We start from the raw sequence: 23002 nt of genomic DNA on the forward strand, positions 1-23002 counted from the left end.
ACATCCACTGAAGAAATTGAAAGAGACTGCCTCAGCAGGGGAGGGATTCGAATTCTGTCAGATTTGGGGGGGGAGGTTTCCAGCCTTCCTTGGATGCAGATTTCCCAGGGGTGATGCTTTTCGTCCTGCATGTGATTTTTGCTTTTGGCAAGCTGCCCTTTGGCGCTGTGTGTTGCTTGAGATGAAAGGCTGGAGCAAAGCATGTTCTTAACACTTAGGAAACCAGCTGTGTTGTCAGATTCACCTTGAAATACTGATGAACAGCTTTGCAGGGGCCAGCCCTTGTGTTACCCTGCCTTGTCCAGGCCGCTGCCTTTGCTGGAACCCATAGATCTGAGGAAGACCATGGCCTCCCTTTCTGGTGGAGGCAGCAGCAGTGGATTGGATCAACTCCTTCTGGTGGAGTTGATTGAGGACACAAAGAAGGAATGGTTTGGTTCTAGCCTCTGATTCTGGAAGTCTGGTTCAGCCTTTGAGCTTGCACCCTGTGCTGATGTGCCCTCTGTGATAAGCCAGTCCTACCTAAGCTGTCTCTGAGCAACACCATTTGTCCTGGTTCCCTCCTGGAGAGCTGTCACATTCACCCATCGGTGTCAACTGATGGGACCTTCCTCTTGTTGTCAGGATTTGCTTTCTTCTGATAATGTTGAGACATGGGAGCTTCCCCTTGGAGAGATACTTTCAAGTGGATGGGATTAATAATTTCTAGGTGGATGGAAATAGCTGAAGAAGCATCACTTGGAAATGTGTGCAGGTCAGGCACTGAGAGCACCCTTGGCCTGGCATTAAAGTCAACATTTCTGGCTGTGTACAGCAAAGTGATGATGGGTTGTTATTACAACTACCTGCAGTGCAAGGGAGACCCTACTGCCAGAGAAGGTCACTCTGTAGCAGTTGTGTGTGGTTCTGATGGTGCCTGGTGTGATCCCTACAGTCAGTCTGGTGTCAGTGCTCTGATTTATAACCCTTACAGTGCCATGGTGCCTGCACTGCAGTGTCAGAAACCTCACCTCCCCTTCTCCAATGCCTTGCTTGCTTTGTGCTGGTAAATTTTAGGAGCAGCTCCTATAGATTTGTGTAAGATCAGATGCCTTCTCTTCTTCCTCCTTCCTTCCAGTATGCCTGAACAGTGTGCATCTGACAGGTTGATGTGCCCCAGGAAGATCTGTCTGTTCCCTGTTGGACATCACAACCCTTTTCCCTCTTTGCTTCTCTCAACCAGTCAAGGTTTGTGACAGGAGAACGCTCTGACTGCTGGACCGTGCTGGTGTTTGAGCATCACTGGGCTATGCATCAGCTGCAGGTGGGAGGGTGCCCCAGGTGCTTGAAGCCTTTGTTTTCCTTGCTTATCCTAGGAGGGTGCCATGGGGGTTTGCTCCCCTTGCCCCTCTGTATTCTCTCACCTGAGAGTAGATGCTCCAGCACAGGATTTGGTGTCAGTGCTGGCACAGCTCGTGACACTGCACATGGTAGCAATTCCAAACTGTTCCAGCCCTGCAGCATCTCCCTCCTCTTTCCCTTCTTTGACCTCCTTGGGCTGCCCACGTGCCTGCATATGGCCACGGCCATTCACCCTGTGGACAACTCTGAGTGTGGACTACTCTTTTTTGGCAGAACAACAATCTGTGCTTAGGTCAGCTGTAAATTTAATCAAGCAGCACAAAGGATTTAGAGCACCTCGTGGATAAAAATTGCCTTGGGCTGGACAAAAGAAACACACATGGCATTCCCTTTCTCTCTTCCTGTGACTGCCTAGGCTGTGGTTGTTATTTTCCCTTTTGTCTCCCACTCCATGACATACAACGCAGATGTTATTTGCATCTTGGTGTGTCTCAAAACACTATGAGGCTTCTTACTAGCAATGATGAATTCAGTGTATGCAGCATAGAGCTGTGATTTCCCTCAGGGTCCTTTGTAGTAGTAATTTCTGTAAATAAAGGCTGGAATTGGGATCTCTGTTGTAACAGGATTTTATTTGTGCAAGGGCTGCTAGCCATGTCCCCCTGATGCTGCCCTGTATTAGGTTTGGAGAGTTTATGACAGCTTTGTGTGTGGGATGGGAAGGGTGGGCTGGCACAGAATACCCTTGAAGAGAGGGAGAGGAGTAGGATTAATCTATGGGAAGTGCTGGGAAGTTTGTGGGCCAGAAACACAGTGCTGATGGGCACCTCCACTGTCTCTTGAATTGCTGGATCTTGCCAGGCTGGTCTGTATTCCTGACAGGGCGCTGGCTTTCAGTAAAGACCCCATGGCCAAGGTCAAGTCCCCATCCTGCATAAGGTGCCAAAGCCTGGGAGTCTTGGAGGAGAAGGAAGAGCCATAGAGGGTAAGTCTGAACAGGCTCCAGCAGCTCTTGCTGCTGCTGCTGTGGCTGCATTGATGTGCGGAGGAAAGCTGCAGCCTCTCAATTTGTCTCTGGACTTGCAGAACTGGCGATGCCGTGAGCCCGTGACTGCGGTGACCTGCATCCCGAGGCAGCTGCCTTTCCGAGAAGCTCACCTCCATAAAACACACACCACTGCTGAGAGAGCAATTTGTCAGCCCCCTGGAATGAAGAGTGCAAGGAAAGGGTGCCTTTAATTATGGCTGCTTGGGAGAGAGGTGAGTGAGGAGCGCGTGCGATCGCGAGCCTTGGGGGCTGCTAGATTTTCTTCTCACCTGTTCTGTCAGTAAGAGGCGCATGGGGGAAGCACATGCCTGTTCACACATTCACTCTGCTACCCCTGCTGGGTGCAGTAACTCTTCCTGTGCTGCTGAAAGGATGCTGATGGAAACTTCCCTTCAGTGGGAGGACTGGTGGCTGTGCTGGCACTGATGGGGCTTTTGTGCCTGGGCTGCTGCAGCGCTGCAGAGCATTGTGGCTGCAGGATCCTGAGCAGCTGTGGGTGAATGCAACATGCTTTGAACATACCTCAAACATGTTGGTAAATTAAGATTTCTATTCTTGTGCTGGCTGTATCTCATCCTGAATTGGTCCTGTACCCAGGTTAGGTGGGCTCAGTACCACCCAGTGATGTGAAGCTGAACTGTAGCTCTACTGCACTATGGAGGTGAGAGGCTTTTCCTCAGGCAATGATGGCAAAGGATGTGTGCCAGCTTCTGTGTCAGCAGCACAGAGTTGTGCTGTTCTCAAAAATAACCAGGTGCGAGAATTGTTTGTCACGTGCAAAGGTGTACTGGCACTTCTTCCCTCCCTGGCATCACCCAGAAGGCTCAAGTGAGTTCTGACAAAGACTGCACACCATTCACAGTGTAATTAGCACCACAAGTCTTGCTAATTGCTGAGGGTTTTTTCTCTTCCCCCTCCCTTTTTCCAGCACAAAATTTTTCTAGTTATCTTGGGTTATCATCACGGTAGACAGTGTGCTAAGCCTGGATGCTCCTTCTGAGGGCTGGTGTCAGGAATAATTACTGCCATAGTAAGCTGATCAGCCTTTCCTTATTAGCTGCTGTTGTTGTTACTCGACATTGATTAGTAATTTGTAGCTGCCAGTGCTTTCCTCTGTCCTCAAAGCCCAGGGTTTGCTGGTGCTGTTCTGCCAAGGAAAAATGAATGTTTTCCCCCCTTGCCACCCCGGAGCCTTCCTGTCTAGAGTGTGGTTTTTAAATCTCCAGCTCATGGCTGGGAGAGCAGCAGCAGCCCTGCCTGAATGCTGACTTTGCAGGTGAAAATTGCTGAGGGTCCCAGCTGGCTGCAGTGGTGGAAGATCCTGTGGTGAGTGACCCAGTGGTGGGACACTGTTTGTAATTTTAGGCTGAGAGCTTTGCAGTGATGCCCTCGAGTCCTACATCACCCTGCTGGTTGGAGAGGTCACTGGAGACCCTAAATATCAAATGGCTCCAGAGAGATCTGTGATGTTGTAGGTGGCTGCTCACACATGTTCATGTCTGAACTGGTGAGCAGTGGTGAAGGCAGGTTTTGGAGGGAACGAGGAGAAAATACACCTGTAGCCTCCATCTTGTTGTGAGGTGTTCAGTTTGTTTTGAAGTGAGGCCACTTAGCAACTTGAAACTGCAAATGCTGGGAGAGGGGGAGCCTCCCAACCAGGACCTGGGGTCAGGGGTCCTTGCTCACAGTGCTGACTCTCTCTGTGGTTGGGTCTGGTCTGTCTCTTATGTCGTTCAGCTGTTCCTAGCTAGCTCTGAGAGCCACGTGCCATCACTTGTTTGTCTGACCTGCTGCTCTGTGGGCCAGCTGTGCCTGTCAAAGCAGGGTCAGGGAGCAGGAGGGCAGGCTTGCAAGCCTTTGCTGGGATGGAGAGGGAAGTTTGGGGAAAGGAATAAAGGAATGCAGGTGCCTTTTATGTGATCTGTGTCTCTTGTGTCAGCCTGTAGCCATCTCACATATTGTCTCAAGACCTCAGCAGCGAATCTTGTGAGCATTTTGGCTTGTCCAACGTGGCCCCTTCCAGAGTGACATCCCAGGAGATGCTCTCCCATGCAAACAGTAATCTACCCTGGGCAAGCCCTCTGCGGAGGAGCCATGGAGGAAGTCTGGTGCTGGCCTGGAGCAGAGCAGTGCCCCATCCATCTCTGCCAGCCGTGCCGCCAGCGCTGGGAGGCAGCGTGTGCCATCGCTGTCCGTCTGTCGCTGTCCGTCTGACACAGCAGGTATAAATCACGCACGGGCAGCAGAGACGGCGGGGAACGCGCCTCCTCTCACCCCTACTCTGCCTAGCATCCCCGTGATGCCAGGGGGCAAAGCCTGATGTCACTTCTTGGCACCGTACAAGACGTTATTCAAAGAGACGCTGACCTCTCCTGGCACGCCGAGCGCTGCCGGGGACCTCCAGCCCCGCGTCTGCGGCAAATCAAATGATGTGCTGTGGGAGAGGAGGGCCGGCACTCAGACATCCATCACCAGCCTCCTGACCGTGCGGGAGAGGAAGAGAGCTGCCAGGAGCCTCCCCTCCATCAGTCCTCGGAGGCGCCGGCAGCTTAAATCCCGGGGTGTCTTCTTACTCATCCATTAGTGGGCACTAACCACAGCGCCCTGTGCAAGCACCTTAATGGCTGCCTCATCTGGACAAGCCCTAATTACGACTGAGGAGTGGTTTCTTTTCAAAACCTGTGCTCAAGTGTGTTTTGCTAGTTTCTCACCTTCCCAGATGAGATTTCTAGGGCTCAGGCTAGGTGATTTTTCTCTTCTTTAGTAGTTCCAGTGATTCACCAGTTTGAAAACGTGAGAGGACTGCAGGACACCCGATCAGGCTTCCTTTCTGATCACACATTCAGGGGATTTTATTATCTTTTCTTTTCCTCCCCAGAGAGCTCAAGCTCCGAGGTAGCTCAGGTAGAAACCTGCAAACCACAGAAATTAATCTTTGCTGACAAAAGCTTTCTGACTAAGCACTGGTCTGGATTTGAGGATGTGCTCGATGCTCCCAGGTGAGCTTGCAAAGGTGGAGGGAGCACTGGCATGTGGCAGTGGATCACAACAGGCTGTGCACTGGCCATGGGGCAGAGTTAGGGGGTCCAGGCCGCTCTCTGTATGTGGCAGTGACTGTGTAGTGCTATTGCTGGGAATCTTGGAGGGTGAGACCAGTGAAGTGCTAGAGATCTGCATCTTGCTTGCAGGCTGCTCTGTAGGGCTGAGAGGTTGCTTCAGCTTGGAGGCTGCATGCTCCAGCTCCTGTTCTTCACTGGTGCAACCCAGTCTACACCAGTGACTTCAAGGGGCCAGCCTCAGTTTACCTGGCATGAGGATGTTACCTTTGACCTCAGCTGCATCCCCTGGCTCATCTTCTCCCCTGTGATCTACCCAGCTTCTTGTCCAGCTTGCTCCTGCTGCGGAGCCCACCATCTCAGCCACAGGAGCAATGCTGGGCCTTGGCTGCTGGTTCATGTACCACTGGAAAGGGTAGGGGCTGTTGTGCTCTCCCCTTTCCTTGTGCTTTGGGGTGGATGTGGTTTCACAGCACTGAACACATCAGTGGAGGACACTGCAGACAACCCTGTGAGTGTCCCATGTGTTCATGGCCTGAACCCGGGGCTCTCTGTGGAGGACCTGCCTCCCTCTGCTGATGAGGAGGTGCTGGTGATGTGCCACTCTGGTCCTGTGTGATAGAGGCAGCAGCATGTCAGAGGCTGTGGACTTGGAGTGCAGCATGGGCAAAAAAATGTGGTGGAGAATGTCTCTGGTTTGAAGTGGTGTCTGCTGGAATCTGAGCCTGGCTTTACAGAGCACTTTGGGTGGTTGACACTTTCTTGTGTGCAGAAAGAGTCTGAGATGCTTGGTTTTCACACCCATTTCCATTTCTCAGGCACTGCAGTGGTGCTGCCTTGGTGTCTCCCCACCGCACAGTTCAGTCCCCTCATCAAGGGTGCCCAAGGGTGTAGAGACCCTTCCCCAGCTCACGTCTCTCCAAGTGGGTTGCTGAGGGCAAGACAAGCTTTCAAACGCCCCAGAGCAGAAGGAACAATTGTTACCCAAGCCCTGGCCAAGCTGTCCTGAGGAGAAAAGAAAGAGCCAGGTGTTGCAACATCCCTTAAAGCTCTCTGAGCAATGATGACTGCAATCTCCTGGAGTCTGGCCCACGCTGTGCTCCCAAACGTCAGGTTCCCTGTCCCTTCTGACAGCTCTCTTCCACACAGGTGCCTGGGGAGTGTGGAAATTCCTGCCAGGTTTTCCCAAGCCCTTTCACAGGCCAGGCAATGGGCTCTAGATGGCAGTGTTTCTGTTCAGGAGCCCAGCAGCGGCTCCCAGGCCAGCTCCACGGATCCCTTTCGTGCCAGGCTTTGGAGAAGCTCCGAGATTAGCGCTGGGCTGAAGTGGGCAGCTTAGCACCCCGCTGCCTCTTATCGCTCCCTCAGTGAGAGTGGCTGGAATTCTGTGACCTTAGGGGACCAGCGGCTTTAGCAGGCTGGACAGCAGTTCCTGGCTGTCCTTCCCCATCACCTGATGAAATTGGCTCAGGATTGATTGCTTGGACGCTTGCCTGTTGGTCAGGGAGGTAGCAGGGATGTTGGTGGTGGTGAGTGTCCTTTGCTGTGACAAAGCCCAGGTAGTTTTCTGTGTGTGCTTGAGGATGCAGACTGGGGGTTCTGCTCTTCCCAACGTTTGTGGGGCTGCCTGTGTGGGACTAGGGCCTTGTCTTTGGCTGGAAGAGAGCTGGGAGCTTAGGGAAAGAAAATGTTGCTGGAGAGAGGACTGTAATTGCTCCTGCACACTTGGAGCTGTCACTTGCTGTCACCTCCTCCCTGCACTTGTCTCTGCTCACTGCCTGAGTGATGGGGATGCTGGGCTCAGTACCCTCCTCCTTTCCTTTCCCTGTGATGCTGAATGGAGACCACACCTCAGAGGCTGTGCCTGTGTTTATCTTCTCTCCTGGATGCCAAGGTGACAGGTACTTTCTTTGTCCATTTAAGTGTCAAGGGAGAAAGATGGAGGGAGCCTGGAGGCTGCTGTCCCTCACTGGCTGCACTTGATAGCTTTGCTTCAAGCTTGGGGCTGATCTCACTTGGCTTCTGACCACATTTTATCATGGACTCAACCCATTTGGGGTCAAGAAGAGGAGAGGAAGACTCAGAAAACCAGGGATCTGTTCGTGCCCCTGGGCACTGTGAAATGCAGCACATGTAGATTGCGGTCCTGTAACTCTTCCCTATTACAGCCCTCCTGGAAGCTGCCAGCAAAACTCAGCCCCTTGCTAAGGTCCCCAGAGAGCTGAGCAGGGGGGAAGGCAAGCACCATGTTCAGCAAAGGTCTGGGCCATTTTACTCATGGTGCTCCTTGGGGTTTTATGTGTGTACCCTCTCGTGGGACAACTGGGTTTACTCTGTGGACCAGAAATAGAGGCTAGACCCAGATCTGCTTGAACTTGGCTGGTGTGGTGACAACAGGTCTAGGGCAGTCTCCTCTTCAGCTAATTCCTACCACTTCCACTAAGGGAAGGGTTGAGGTGGGTGTGACAGCATTTCCTGCCTGTATGGCAAGGATGGAGGAGCAAGCCCTGCTCCTGAAGCTCTCCTCTTGTACTCCATCCCCTCCCTCTCCCCTCTGCCTCTCCTCTGCCTGGCCTGGCTGCTCATGCTCCCCTTCAGCACTGTGGAGGAGCCCGAGCTGTTCCTGAGCAGCAGAACAGTGCTGGTGCTGCAAAGTGTGGAAGGGGTACTGGATTTCAGGGGCTGCAGGAGATGCCAATCGTTTCCCAGCTCTGCCACAGCAGAGGAGAAATCATTCCTATCTCCCTGTGCATCATTTCCCTCTGCATAAAGCAGTCAGTGATCCTTTTCTTGCCTCCTTGAGTCGATGCCAAAGGAGAGAGACTGGTTCCTGCTTGTTTTCCCCCAGCACAGATGATAGTCTCTTTGGGGTTGGCCGTGGCCATGCCTGGGCTTTCCAGGCCCCCAGGAGACCCTGACCCCTGGCTTTGCAGGCATGTGGCAGGAGAGATGAGCTGCCTGGCTGTCCCTCAGCCTCTCAAGGCCATGAGACAGCTCCTCCCAGCCCTTGCAGGAGCTTTCTCTGCCAGTCCTGCACCTGCAGCTGGGAAAATGGCTCCAGTCATGCTGCAGCAGGCATGGACAATTGATTATAAGTGGTCATAGATTACCTGGAGCAATGCTATTAAATTTAATACACTTCTCCACCTGGCTCTTGGGGCTCAGCCTTGGGTTGTGTAACTGACATCTTGTTGCAAAGCATTTTGGGCACATTGCAAGGGACGGGAGGCAGAGAGATTCGACTGCAAAAAGAGTGAGAAGAAGATGAGTTTCTGTTGAGATTTATTTCCTGCCCTATAATTGCCCAGAAAAGCTGTGTAAACCTTCTCTGTTTGTGGAACAAATACTGCAAGAGTTACTGCTCTGACCTTTTTTTTTTTCTTTTCCACTGGACAATTGTCTGTGCCCTTGCTATTCTGAAGCCTTGATATGCTGCTGGCAGATTTATGCCATGTTGAAATCCACTTCTTATTGCCTCAGAGTTGATTGGAAGAAAGGAAACTTGCTTGCTGGAAAAATAAACCTGCTACCATGTACCCTGCATGCCAAGCTGGGGTTGAAGTTTAGAAGTCTATTTTTCCTTGGCAGCTCCTTGTCTCCTGCCACTGTGTCATCTTTGAAAGGTGAGGGACCATCTCCAAAGAGGATCACCACTGGATTTAGGCAAGAGTGAGGTACCTAATGAGCAACCCACACTGTGATGCAGCAAGGCCACTGCTTCCTCTCGAGGGAAGGGTTGTTCAGCGTGCAAGTCCTGCCCTGGCTTAACAAAAGCCTGTGGCAAATCCCCATGTGAACTCTCACATTGATTTGGCAGCTGCTAAATTTGGGAATAAATCCACCTTCCATGGCAGCTGTAGTAAATCAGATGAGCCATGTCCAGAGAGGGTTTGGAGTCCACTGCAAAAATGCACTGCACTTGGTTTGTGTGTGGTTCAGAGCTTGCCTGTGCTGAAGAGGACTTGGTGCTAAAGCTCTCTGGAACAAATCTTGGAATTTTAATCCTGTCCTGGGTGAGATCCCAGGTGAGATCTCAGTTACTGCTTTTTGGAGTCCTCATCACTCTGCAAGCCTCTGATATTGGTGCTTAGAGCCCCTTTCCCCTCTGTATCAACACAGAACTGACAAGCCAACAGGCTTGTACAGTAGCCAGACAGCCTAGAGAGGCTGCTCAACAAAGGCCACTTGGAGTCATCAATCCTCCCCTCGAATGCCACACAAGAGCAGATGCCACTTGCCAACCTCAGCTCCTCATAAGTGTTGGATGGGTTTGAGGTCTTTTGCTGCTGGCCCTGTCCAAGCAGGGCTGGTTCTGTCTGTAAGTTTTATTCTGGGTAATACAGGATCTGGTGGTAGCTGGTAAATGTCAGCCCTCATTAGGGAGTTTATCTTCTTAGGGGTGTGTTTCTCCTTGTGTTGGAGGCTACTGGTGTTTCACTGAGTGTCTGAGTGCAGAATCAGGCCTGAATGTGTGTATATCTGTATGTCCCTGTGCAATTCCTCCTGCCGGTGACAGGAGAGCAGAGGGTGTGGGGTTTAATCCCTGTGTCTGTGTGGGCAGCTCTGTTTGGCTGTTTGTCAGCTGGGATCCCAGCACAGGGCTCTGCAGCATCAGCCCTGGCTTTCTTTTTGCCTTCTGTCACATTCGGAAGGAGGGAAGATGTAGCTGAGTCTTGCAATAGTAGGTCAAAACATACTGCAGCACTAAAGATCAGAGCAAAAGCTTTCTTGTACAAACACATGGTTTTATTCATCCTGTTATTTTCTTTATCAAATGCTTTCTTGCCTTTATGGAGCAGCTTTCAGCCCCAGGGGAAAAAAGTGTCTCTGGGAGGGAAGCTGGGCTAGTGACTGGAGTGGGTGACAGTTATGGAAAATGGGCAATCTGGACTTTTATTCCTGATTCTGCTCTGGCTCCTGTCCTCCAGAGCTCTGTGAAGAGCTGCAAAAATTAAGTGCAGGGGCTATCACTGCATGTGTACGTGGCACAGAGCGTGGTGGCACCCCCAGAGCACCCTGGGCACAGCAAGAAATGCCAGTCATGCTTGCAGCTGTTTCTGGCTGGGAGCAGCCTGGTTAGGGTACAGCCTGGTTAGGGTGCTGGAACGAGCTCTTTTATCCAGGCAAAGCTTTGCCTGGGATTCTTCCACGTCCAGACATGCAGACAGCTTCTTTTAAGGTCTCATTTGAAAGATGTCAGCTCCCCCTCCCTACTCTTCCCCAGGCAGCGAGAGCAGAAAACTAAATTTATCTGCATTGGGACAGAGAGAGCTGGAGTAAACCAGCCAGGCGCTGCTCCAGATCTGCTGGGTGGAACAAGTGGCACAGAGCTGTCTGTCTGTCCGAGCCAGAGGTGCTGGGGTGCAGCTGATGCTGGGCTGACTGTGACACCTGCACAGCATTTTCCATTCCTGTCCCCAGGAAAGTTTGGAAAGTTTGCCTTGTGTAGGTGATGTTTTATCAGTCTCTGTGTTAAAATATTTCTTCTGTAGATGAGGCAAAGCAGTCCCTCTGCTTGTTGGGAGACAGATGAGGAGCTACACTCCTTGCCTTGCTTCCCAAAACCTTGTGAGAACCCCAGGGTGGAAACAGTGCTGGACAAGAGGTGAAGCCTTTGCTGCTCAGGAGCTTTTGACTATCCTGTAGGTACTGCATAGGAATGGGAGCTCTGAAGGACTCAAATATTTTCAGTTTGAGGGTAGCCCTCCCCACAGGGCCCTTTTTGGGGCCATTCTTGATTGGTGGAGGGGAACACAGGGCAGATGTTTGAATGGGTGTGTGCTGCATGCTGCTGTGTGCCTGAGGTGAAGAGACTCTTTACTGTGTTCCTTCCTGAGGCTGGCTGGGGCATGGGCAGGTGGGGAATCAGCAGGATCTGTTTTTTCTTTTCCCCTTCCTAAAACTGGAGCATCCTTCTCTGTCAGGCTGCTGCTAATGAGTTAGTTAAACAGCATCTCCTTACTGGAAACTCTTTTCAGTCCAATTAAGATCTTGCAATATGTCAGTTGTGACAATAAAAGTGAATTAAGGCTCATTTCTCCTTTTTTACAGTGTTTATTAGGAGATGGGAATGCTCATTTAGGGGAGCTAATCGTGGTTATTTATTTGGCAGTGGCACCAAGAAGCCCCTGCTCAGGCTAGAGACCCAGTGCCAGATGCTGTGTGTGCTCATGGAAGGAGTGGAAGCCAGCCTTGGAGAAACATGCAGGAGGGGCCCAGGTGAGGTGGGGAGGCTCCTGTGACCATTTAGCCCCAGCTGCAGGACTTGCTGCTGCTTGGAGCTGCTGTGAGAGCCACTGGGGTCACAGAAGGCAAGAGGAGAATGTGCAATCCATCTTCCCTCTCTAGCTGCTTTGATTCAGTGGCTTGGCCAAGACCTAAAGCAAGCTCTTCCAGGAGCTGGGCTGCTGGTGAAGATGCTTTCCAGCACACCTAACAGGGAAAAGGAGTTGTTTTATTGCTGAGGAAGCCAGGCAGGTGGATGTAACAGAAAAGGCCTGTAGGAAGGTTCAGTGCTTCACCTTGTTTTCAAGGGGAGCTTGGTTTGTGCTTCTCAAACTCTTAACCAAAAAAATTAAAAGATCCAGTAATTAACAGCAGAAATCCAAGAACATGGAGGCACAGAGACTGAAAAGTTGGCCAGGAAGGAAAAAACCAAACTAATGATCCTCCCCTGCTGTCTGTCCTGCAGAGAACCAGCAGAGAACCAAGAACAGTCAACCCTCAGTGCCTCTCGCTGTGAGGGTGACCCTGTGCTGGAGGCAGGGGTAAGGATCTGCCCCCCCTTGCCCTGAGGCTGCCACGTGGGGAGGGGCAGAATCTACTGAAGGCAGAGGCATTGAGCACAATCAGACAAATTGTCCTGTGGGCACTGCAGTCCCATGCTGGCAGCAATAGTCACTGAGCTGTGGGCTGCTGAGCTCTGTCTCTAGCCTGTGTTTTGGGCTTCCAGATTCTGTCCTTCAGTCTGTGCTCCTGCCTGGCTTGTGGGCTCCTTCCTCAGGACTTTTTGCTTTGCTTTGTGCTGTTATGCTTATGAGTGCCATCCACACCCTGGGTCAAGCCTTGATGCCAGCCTCACAGAAACATGGGCGGAGGCTCTGAAGGCTGCTGTGTGGAGGACAGAAGCTGAGGGCTTTGATGATCATACTGGGCATGAGAATGGAGAAAGCTGAGGTAAATGAGGCTGCAGGATGTGCTGACTTGCTCCCAACCTCTTTGTCAGGATTTGCAGGCTGGGGTGAGCCAGCAGCAGCCTGTGGGGAACTGAGACTTCCAGGCTGGGCTCCTGCTTGTGGCCACATGGGTACAATACACTGGGGCTCTTCCCCGTCCATGAACCCACCCTGATGTGTTGTAGCAGGCTGAATCTCTGTCTTTACTGCTGTAAAAACGTCACTCTTCTTCTTTCAGTCCTGCAGCTGTTGATGTTTTGAAGTTATGAAAGCATTTAAATGATGAAAAAAATAATACCCAGCCTTGGTTTATCAAGGGAACTTCTAATGAGGAGAAGGGGAGGGGGAACAGACCCAGGAAGGGCAGCAGAGACTAACAGCCTGGCAGAGCACTTGTCATCTTGACAACACAGCGAGTTTCAAACTGGGCTGGCTCCCGACGTTTGCCTGAAGGTATATTTAACTAGTGCGGGAGCACAGGCGTGCACCTCTGAGCCCAAGGAGGCCTCCACGGGGGTGAGCCGGCTTTGGGAAGGGGGGAGATGGACTCCAAGTGGAAAACGTGCTCCTTGCCTGCCTGTGTGTGTGTGTGTGTGTGTGTGTAGCCAGACTGCGAGGCTGAGCTCGCAGCTTGGAGAGAGAGGATGCTAATGAGGCGTGAACCGGCTGCGCTCAGTGGCGGCTCCGTGCTCGCTGCCACCAGCCCACCTCTTCCTCTCGCTGCTTCTCTATCTGCATCTTGGGTTTGACGAATGGAAATGCGGGCTTCTCTTTGAAGCAGGAGGGATGACAAGCAAACAGATAGGATGGGAGCTCAAATTCTGCTTTCTCAGGGCTAGGCTAAATTGTCAGAGGATACACAAAGCTTCTAGGAGAGATTTGCAGCCTTTGGGACTGATGGGAGACTCTGGGTTTTGCAGGTTCAGTGACATGCAAAGAAGGCTCTTTCAGTGGCTCTGTACTGTGGCCAGAAATATTTTACTGTAGTTTTTTGTCTTTTTTTTCAGGCCCTGACTTGGAGTGCTCTGTGCTCCAAGGCTGCTGCTCCTCTGTATGAAGTTCCAAACCCCCAACCCTTCTTACTCCAGAACTTCCAAAGTGCACTTCCCACCTCCCTCAAACACCTTTCATCTCTCCCTGCTGCAGCAGGACCTGCTCCATCTTTCCTGTCCAGGTATTCCTGCCCTCTTCCCCACTGCGCCTGGCTCTTACCTCCCCTTCTTCCCCCAGTTTTCCCTGTTTTAGTCAGGCCTTTGCTTACTTTCTGTCCCCATAACCTGTGCTATGGGATTTCAGAAACAGAGACATGAACTGTGCCTCCAGAAATCCCAATGTGGTGCTTACAGACCATAGGCTTGTGTTGAATCTGCATTGCCTACCCATGGGAGTGAAGAGTATCATCTCTCCTCAAACATGCCTGCAACCAAAATAATTGAATTTCTAAGGTTGGAAAAGACCTCTAAGATCATTGAGTCTGACTGGTAACCCAGCACTGGTATGCTCACCTCTAAGCCATGTCCCCAGAATAATCCAGCCAGCCACAGGAGAGCAGGAGGCTTTATGTCTGCTCCTGTGTTGTGAGTAGGTTCTGTGGCACAGCTTAAGGCTCATACATTGACACTGGATGCTGCTGAAGAGGAATGTGATTGGTTTTTTCATAGTGAATGACTTTTTGGCATTTCTGAGAAGCAAACTCCCAGCTAGGAGGCAGAACAAGCTGGGCATGTGAGATGGGAGTTGTGCCATGAGCCAGAGCATCTGCTGTATTGGAGGGTCTGAACTGTCCTGTTGCTTTCATCGCATCCCCAGGCATCCCATGGCACCTCCCTGCATGCAGAGAAACATCTGGAAGGGTGAAAATGCCAGTCTGTGTTTGTACTGGCCCTCTGTAACAAAGCCAGCCACTTCCCAGCATCAGTTGTACCAGGAAGAGATGGAAACACAGTGTTAGACACTGGAGTGGGGGCCCTGCCTGGGAGCCTTGCCTGGGAATGGGCAAAAATCAGGGATGTTAGTCCATGCTCTCTCTTGCAGCTGTATGGTTTTATCTTCCTTTCTAGATTGGCTTTAAGACATGAGAAAGCGTTGAGATTCTTCCCACAGGAGAGATTTGCTGAGGTCCTTAGCTGGTGCAAATCAATCAAGCTCTAACTCACAAAGTACCCTATGGGGACACAACTTCGATAGGAACCTTCCCTCTGAAGTTTGATGTGATTTCCTTTTCTTCCAGCCACACATTTTCCTCTTTTCACTGCAAAAATAAAAGCTGTGACAAAGCCTGGCACAGCCCCAGAGCTGGTCCCCACCTCCCCTGTCCTAGCCTTCGTGCCCTCCATCAGAAAACCCTGAGTCAACACCTCTTGGCTCCACCAGCTTTGTAATGGTTTTTTTTCCCTCCTCCCTGTTCCGCCATCCCAGCTGGGGTGAAGAAGCAAGAAAGCAAATAGGAATAAATACCTCCAGCCATAAAAGTGAAATAAATCAATACCTCTTCTCTGAAGCCAGAGATGCTTAATAGGCAAGGATCACTGCCAGATTGTAAAAAATGTGTTTAGTGTGCGGCTGGGGCAAGTTTAACCCTTGGACATAAACAGTGAGCAGCTTCTCTCACCTCTGAATTAAATAACTTTAACTGCAGAGAACTGTGATTAATGGAGGCTCCTCTGCTTGGGATGCTGCAGGTATTTGGTGCCTATGGATTGTCTGGGAGATTGGGATGGAGAAGTTGTGCCAGGTCCCTTCTGCAGGCTCAGTGATGCTTTTATCCCATGAAGGTATGGCTCTATTCATGGGTAAGGGAGCTCCTGGGCACTGGGCTGAGTTGGTGAGACTTCAGCTGCCTTTCCCAGGAATTAAGGACTTTTCCAGCTCTCTGTGGTGGGAAAGCAGAGGGGCAAAGCTTGGCTGAGACAGTGATAGGACCTGAAGGAATGGCATGAATCTGTGTCAGGGCAGGTTTAGGCTGGATATTAGGAAAATGTTCCTCATCCAGTTGGACACTGGAACAGGCTTCCCAGGGAAGTGGTCACAGCCCCATGGCTGCCAGAATTCAAGGAGCATTTGGACATGCTCCCTGAAGTCTGACAGCTGTGGTGGGGTTGTTGGGGATGTCCTGTGCAGGACCAGGAGCTGAACTGGATGATCCTGGGGGATACCTGCTGACTCAGAATATTCTGATTCACTAGGATGATGAGACACAGCCAAGGCTGGAGTAACAGGGATTGCTGGAAGCCCCAGTGAGATGCTGCTGGGGGAAATGTTAGCCTTGCTGTCAGCTAGACTGGTGAGACCACACCAGGAATAATGGGGATACTGTGGCCGGTCTTTCTGAAACCAGTGAGGTCAAATGGGAGCAGGTAAATTCAGAATCACACAAGTCCTATCACACCCCGAGTTTGGCGTCACAAAATCAAAATTAAGAGGTGATGCACTCTGGGGGAAGAACTGTTTACTCTAAACAGATGTTGGCACAAGGACAGGTATTTATGGACTGTCCGTGATCTTGGGAGACTGGCAACAAGCAGAAAGACAGTGATCCCTTCCAGCAGCCATGGAGCAGGGAAGCACTGGGACTGGTTTAAAGTGAAGCTGAGCAGGAGTGATTATTTGACATAACTCCAGCACTGCTCAGAGGCTGGATGCAGGGATGTGGGATTTCTTACAGCTCTTATTTATGATGGTGTGTGTGCCTTTTGTTGGGGCTAGGAGCTCAAAGATAGCCAAGGCATTTCAGGAGAGGATTAGGGTCAGTTTCCCACAAAGCCTTCGTGCACCTGGATAAACTCTTTGTTCCCCTGGCACACAGTCTCACACTCAGTTAAGTGCTGCCTGACACACATATGTTTTCCTGAACTGCTGAGGAGAGCCACATGATGGAAGGTAACTTGGTGTTGAGGAGCTGGCAGCATCTGACACAACTCTCAAAGCCAGCTGGTTTCTGTGCAAAAGACAGGTTCTACTGAGGTGATCCTAGAAATACACTTGTACTGTTTTGCTGTTTATTTTCATGGGTAGAGGAAATTGCATATCTTGTTAACATAAGCTTGCCACAGGTGTGGGAGTTATTAAAGTAGCAGTGGAACAGGCTATTCCAAATATGCCCTGATTTTGCTCTTCTCCCATGGAGAGTGTTGCTGTTAGTTGGGGCAGAACAAACAGGTTGAGGTCATGGTTGGCAGAAAATGGGCAGGATTGTCCCATAATTTGTGCCAGACTTTCCTTATGGGAAGCAACAGAGAAACCTGGGTCATACACAGAAAAAAAGGGCTTTGCTGACTTTTGATGCATTGCCTCTTCCTTGCTCTGCAGTCTGTCAGGCAGCTTCTACTCCTCCCTGCCAGATTCCAGGTGTTTGGACCTGAAAGTCTTTGTGGTTAGGCCAGGTGCTGTCACAGGTAGCTCTTTATACCTAAATCCGCTTAGTTAAGGCCAGAAAAGATTTCCAAGTTCATCAAGTCCAACCATTAACCTAGCACTGGCTTTTTTCATTCTCTTGAACCCTTCAAATATGAAGAGATGACAGCATTGCCTTAGACAGTAAGAGTCTACTGCCTCCAGGACCCCAGTGTTTTGGATGAGGTGGTGTCCCTGTGGGCATCCAACACCTCTGTGGCTTTGTGTGCATCATTCCTTGCCTGCTTGTCCAAATGTGGGAGAAAATTCTCTTGGTGGTGCCTGCAGAGTTGTCTGTGAAAGGCCAGCCATGGAAGAGCTGGTGAATTGTTTTTCTGCCCAAAGCAAAGGAAGTGCTCCTGGTGGGATAATCAATCTTCACAAGAGCTCCCCCAGCCGAAGATGAACGCCCTGACTTTATGGAGTGTGGAGCAGCTCCCCTGCAATGGCCAGGAGTGCCCCTCCCAGGCAGGAGCTCACCTGTGGGGTGGGGAGAGAGTGTGTGTGTGTGTTTTAAGGTCATAAAAGGCTCCATGGAGGAAGGCTCTGGCTGTTACATGTGCTGACAGCAGAGCTCCCGGCACTTCGGCTTCCTTGGCGTAAAATCACAGTGGCGGATAAATCCTGGAGAAATAAAACCAACCCAATCGAATTAGCCCAGACCCGTGTGCAGGAAGTGGGAAATGTTTTCACAGGGTTTCATACTCTCTTGCGGGTACTGAATCACTGAGGGTAATTTCTCAGCTCGGTGCAGCTCAAACCAGCCAGGGCTCCTTGTTGGTTAATCCTGATGAGGGAGAGAGGCCCCTCTGTTGCTCTGACAGTACCACGCTGCTCTTGTGCTCCCCAAAATGGTAAGGAAAGGCACTGGCAGTGGGTTTTTTGGGTGCCCTTTTCCTTCCTCTTTGGACTTTGTGATGCTGTGCCTTGGGCTGGAGGGAAGGATGCTCCCTAGTGTCAGCCAGCACTGGGCTGGGTATGGTCTGCCTTGCTGGCTGCCCCGGGGTGGGAGCCATCACCCAGGCTGGGGTTCCTCCAGAGGCTGGGAAGTAGCTGCCAGGCTGGATCTGGGATGGGGGAAGGGAAAGACTTGGTTTCTTTCAGTATCTGAGGGTGGATTAAGTGGAGCGTTCCTTGTTAGCTAATTGAAACAGTCAAAATGTCAAATGAGGCATTTCAATAATAGTGATGTTAGGAGCTTTACGTTTTTATTTCCTTCCCTCTCTCCTTTGTATCGTGCCTTCAAGACATGAGGACCTAAGTCTGCTTTTACAGAAACCCTCTTAAAGAGGGGCTTCAGGGGGATGGGGCAAGGACTGAAGCTGTTTTAATCCCCTCCAATTCCAACATTATTGTGTTTCAGCAAATATTTTGCAAAAGGATTTTCAGGCTGAACTTCAAACAGGCAAATTCCTCACTCCAGTGACTCGAGTAGCTTTGCAAATTTAGAAAAGAAAATGAAGATTGTTTTAGCTGACATTTAAACCTCTTCTCTTTTCCCAGCCTGTCAGGAAGCTTCATACACTTTGGGTCAGACGCTCTTTCCCTGAAGAAGAAAAGGATATTTATAGCTGGGTAGGACCTTAAAGGGGAAATCTCTAGGCTGCAGTACCTGTCAGATGGAGTTACACATAGCCCAAGTAGGAAGAGTCAACCTGGAACCCACTAGATGGAAGCAAAAAGGTGATGGTCCAGCCCTGGGCTACACAGGAGGGTCTAGCCCAGGTAATTTGGCCAAATTCCAGGAGGGTGAAAGTAGGCTTGGCTGGAGTGTGGTATTTTTTGGGTTTTCTTTATGGCTGACTGTGTTTTGTTGCCCTTCTGAATCTCGGAGAGTGTTGACACACAGAGACATTGAAATTTGGTTTGGATCATTCCTGCTCCTTGGGGAGGTAGGAAAGGGATTGGTGAGAGAGGCAAACCCAAAGAAAGCCAGTTTGTCACACAGAGAGGCTGTGGCTTGCTTGCCCTGGTTGGCTAGGAGCTCCTGAGGGGCTGATGGAGCACCTGGCTGCAGGTCTTGGTTCCTCCTTGCTCCTTCAGGCAGGGCTGAATCCGGGCTGGCAGTGCCAGGCAGTGAGCAGCTGTCTGGGCTGTGCATGGAGCAATTTACTCCCAGGGATTAGAGTGATTGGGGTTTCTTAAGGTAAAGACAGCTTGCAAAGAAAAGCAGCATGTCTGGGGACAGCAGAGCTCTGCCACAACCTGCTCTTACCCACAGCTTGTTCTGCACAAGGAGTTTCTGCTGGCACATCACCTCTCCTCCAGAGGTGGTCAGGAAGGAGGGGAGGTCACCCTTTAGGGCTGGGGAGTGGGGTTGGGGTTGTCTTCTGCAGCTGATGGGGCTGCACAGGAGGCTTTGGCATAAGCTTTTCTGCAACCTGAGCCCTGGGGCTTGCTCTGAGGCCCCAGGTAGGACACCAAGGGCATTTTGGTGTAGCCCAGGGTAGCTGGAATCTGGATGGAGGTTGGTGTCAGGCTAATGTAGCTCTGGGGCTGTTATTTCTGTGTGGTATTGGTTTCTTGGACTACCAGAGTGTGGAAATCTCTGGTAAGCTTCAGCTAGACCTGGGAGCATCTCCCATGGTGTAGGTCCAAGTGTTCTCCTTTGGGCCAGCATGGGCTGGGTGTTCTGTGCATGCTTGTATTGTCCCATATCTCCCTAGATTTTAAGGGAAAGAAATCCAGGTGCAGTGTCTGGAGAAGGAACCATGATGTGTTCTGTCCAAGAATGCTGATTTAGCCATAAGGGTGTGGTGGCCCATTCTCCATGGAATGGGCATGTAGGTATCACCCAGAGCTGTGTGGGGTGCTGCAGGCAGGCTTTCCTTGTAGGAAAACCAGCTGGGCTGAAGGAATAACAAAACCCCTCTTACAGACCACGTCTCATGGAGATGAGACCCAGAGGGATCTTCTCTGGAGCTCGCAGGTGACTCTCAGCTGGTGTTGCTCCTCTGGGCTCTGCAGGATTGGGAGAGCCCAGGGCACTGTGCAGGATGTTCTGGGGGGTATCAGGTTTGCTCTGACCACACTTGGTTCAGCTTCCATCCTCCTTCAGATACCAGCCCCAGCAGTGCAGTCCTGGAGCCACGCTGCCCAGGCTTTCACGATCCCATAAAGAAAGGGAACAAATCTCTTACACACGGAGCTCTCCAACGGGATTTTCCCACCTTCTGCCCACCCTGGTGGATGTTAACAAGCTAGTAGATCTAGACCTGCTGATAGAAAGATTTATTTTTAGGGCCTTGATATTTAAAATGATCTGTTATAATTTCATGCTTAAATAACACTAAATAATGTTCCCTGTTTGCACAGTGTAATTGGAAGAGGCGAATAAACCAAACAAACCAGCTATGACTGAGCTTCCTTAGTATTTTCAGACTGAAACAAACAGCAAAAAACAAGGGCTTAGCCAATTTAACACTTTGGGGGTATTTTCTAGTTGGCATTTCACTTTTTCATTTTCACAGGCCAAGAAACATGAGAGTTCTAAAAAGCCAGTGGCTTCTTGCCAAAGAAAACTCAGTTGATCTTAGATTGCAAAAAAAGGGAAAAAATCAGAAGTGAACTTATTGTTTGTTTTTTAGGAACTGGCAGGGCTAATGACTCTGCAAGTGCCATGGGATTTTATGCAAGTGCAGAAAAGACTTAGAAAATATTCAGCAAGTTCATTTAGGCTCCTTTCATGCTTCTCAAATCCTGAGGCTTCTTTATTGCTTCTTTATGTCAATTTGGCACTGCTTGATTTCACTGCCGCCCTCAACATTATTGCAATGGCATTGCTGTGCTCCATGTGGAGCAGGTCCTGCACTGATCACATCCCATGTAACCTGCCTGGGCTTTTAGGGGATTGAATTAAAACTCCAGCCTTTGGTTGAACCTTTTTGGGGATAGGGAGTTCAGGCCAAGCTGCCATTCCCTGTGTGAAAAGCCCTTGGTGTCATTATTTAGGCAAAGAGATTTTGTGATTAGTCATGAATAGGTTGTGTTCCCTTCTGGAAAACTGCCATTGGAGAGGGATATAGCCTGGGCTGATGAAGCTGCAGCACATCAGCTCATTGGTGTGTCCTTATCTGGCAGGATCCCTCTAATCAAGTGTTCAAAAAGTGTTAGGACAACATTCTTAGGGCGGGGCCAGGAACTGGACATGATGGTCCTTGTGGGTCACCATGATTTTGTGATTCTCCTGTTTGAATGGTGTAAGTTTTCCCTCTGTATCCCTGTGCTGAGATGCCCCATGGAGCAATGCTCCTGCAGGCTCAGTGATGATGCTGACACACCTGATGAGCCCTGCATCCTCCTCCTGGTTCTTCCCTCTCCTTGCAGTGCCCTGTCCTCCCTCTGCCCCGCCTATCCTGGGGTGAGCAGGCTTCCCCCAGTGCCTCCCCTCCTTCCTGGCTGGTGAAACCCTTCTCCCTCCTCCCTTCCCTGTGCTCCACACAAGCCTCAGCTCTGTTTGTGCCCACATTAGCATTTCTGCTGACTGCAAGGATCGGTTTAATTTCATGGGTGTCATTTCCTTCAAGAAATCTCTCTCTGAGCAGCAGCCCGACGAATGCCTGATAAAACATATTTTCCTACGGTAATGATTTTATGGACCCATAAGTCATGAATTTATTATGATCTCAGCCCCTGCTGCTGATTGCTGTAAAATGCAAAGTAATTAACAGCGAGCGGTAGCAGCTATTCCCACCTGGTAGCGTGTTCTTGGGCACGCTGATGGCTTTGATTAAAGTAATGGCTAAAGTGTACAGCCTGGCTGTAAAATATTAGCATGATTAATGCACTATCCTAAATAAGAAACAAAACTAATGGGCATGGTTTAAGGAATTAAATATATATATGTATATATACATGTATATATACACATTCCTCTCCCACCCTCTAGCTATTGTTCTGGCTCATTTGTGCTTTCTTTTCTGTTAAATAATGTATGGGCTGGAGGACCGGGGGCCAGGCTACAGATGCATATTGCAGTTTCATAACATCTTAAGTGCTTGTGTTAATTTTTCACTCCTTCCTCCTCTTTCCCCTCAACTTGCCATCTCCCATCGCGTAGGGGGAGAAAGATAATCGAGTTTCCTGAACTTGGCCTGAAGTCAGATGTGATTTGATTTGGATTGCAGACAGCCTGGGCAAGTGGCTCCGAGGCTACTTGGAGAGTTGGACGTGGTTTGTGGCCTCTCAGAAGAGAAACTCTGGTGCTGTGTTCACATTCCTGTGGCTGGGGGTGATCTCTGGGCTGTCTCAACAGCCGGGAGCCCAGAAGTTTCTCACACATGAAGAATAACCACATCTGTCCAAAAAGCTGCAGTGCTTCTGCTGGGAAAAGAATGCTTCTGATTTTATTTTTCTGAACAGCCTGAAAAAGTCAGTGACTGGATTTTAGTGGAAAATAAGACCCAAGTCAGATTTCTCCCTGCCACCCTTCCCAAAACCACGATGAATTTGGTTTCTGGCATTTTCCAATGGGAAATTTTCCAATCAGAAATTACTTTGGCTTGGGTGTGAGAGAAGGAAATACACTTTTTTTAAAGACCAGCACTTGGAAAATTTTATTTGGAAATGGAGAAAATATCTGATTGGGAAAAAAAAAGAAGAAGAAGAAAAAAGGCCTTTCTGACCCATGCATTTTGATCAGCTCTTCTTTTCCTATTTTTAAAGATGTGTACACCAATGTCATCTAATTCCCTCTGATCAGCCTCTACCTTTTCAGGTCTATTGATCTGCTCTAGTTTATGAAGCTCCCAACTATTGGAAAGAAGAGCTTATAAATAACTACAGAGAAACGAGATTCTGTATCACAGGAGTTCCAGCTGTGCTGCTTTTGTTTATCACACAACACACATTTTTTGGAACTTTTCTTAACCAGGAGGTTGCAAAAGGAAGCTCAGCATGCCAATGTCCCCGAGAACCATTGTGTTGTATTGTACTGTGCAAATGGTGTTTTCTCCCTCATGGGATGGAAAGGTTTCTGGGTTTGTTTCTGT

At 50.1% G+C, this 23002-nt stretch overlaps 1 long non-coding RNA gene across 1 annotated transcript in view; it reads left to right on the forward strand.

Annotated features, from left to right (window-relative positions):
* The first annotated feature begins 2212 nt into the window (after positions 1-2212).
* The window catches only part of LOC118689620 (uncharacterized), a 90050-nt gene continuing 69260 nt past the window's right edge, over positions 2213-23002 (forward strand). The window contains exons 1-2 of the long non-coding RNA XR_004980655.1: positions 2213-2326; positions 2428-2601. This is a non-coding gene — a long non-coding RNA (uncharacterized LOC118689620). The remainder of the gene's footprint in view (positions 2327-2427; positions 2602-23002) is intronic.

This window comes from Molothrus ater, chromosome 9 (genome assembly GCF_012460135.2).
Source record: "Molothrus ater isolate BHLD 08-10-18 breed brown headed cowbird chromosome 9, BPBGC_Mater_1.1, whole genome shotgun sequence".
Taxonomy (NCBI): Eukaryota; Metazoa; Chordata; class Aves; order Passeriformes; family Icteridae; genus Molothrus; species Molothrus ater.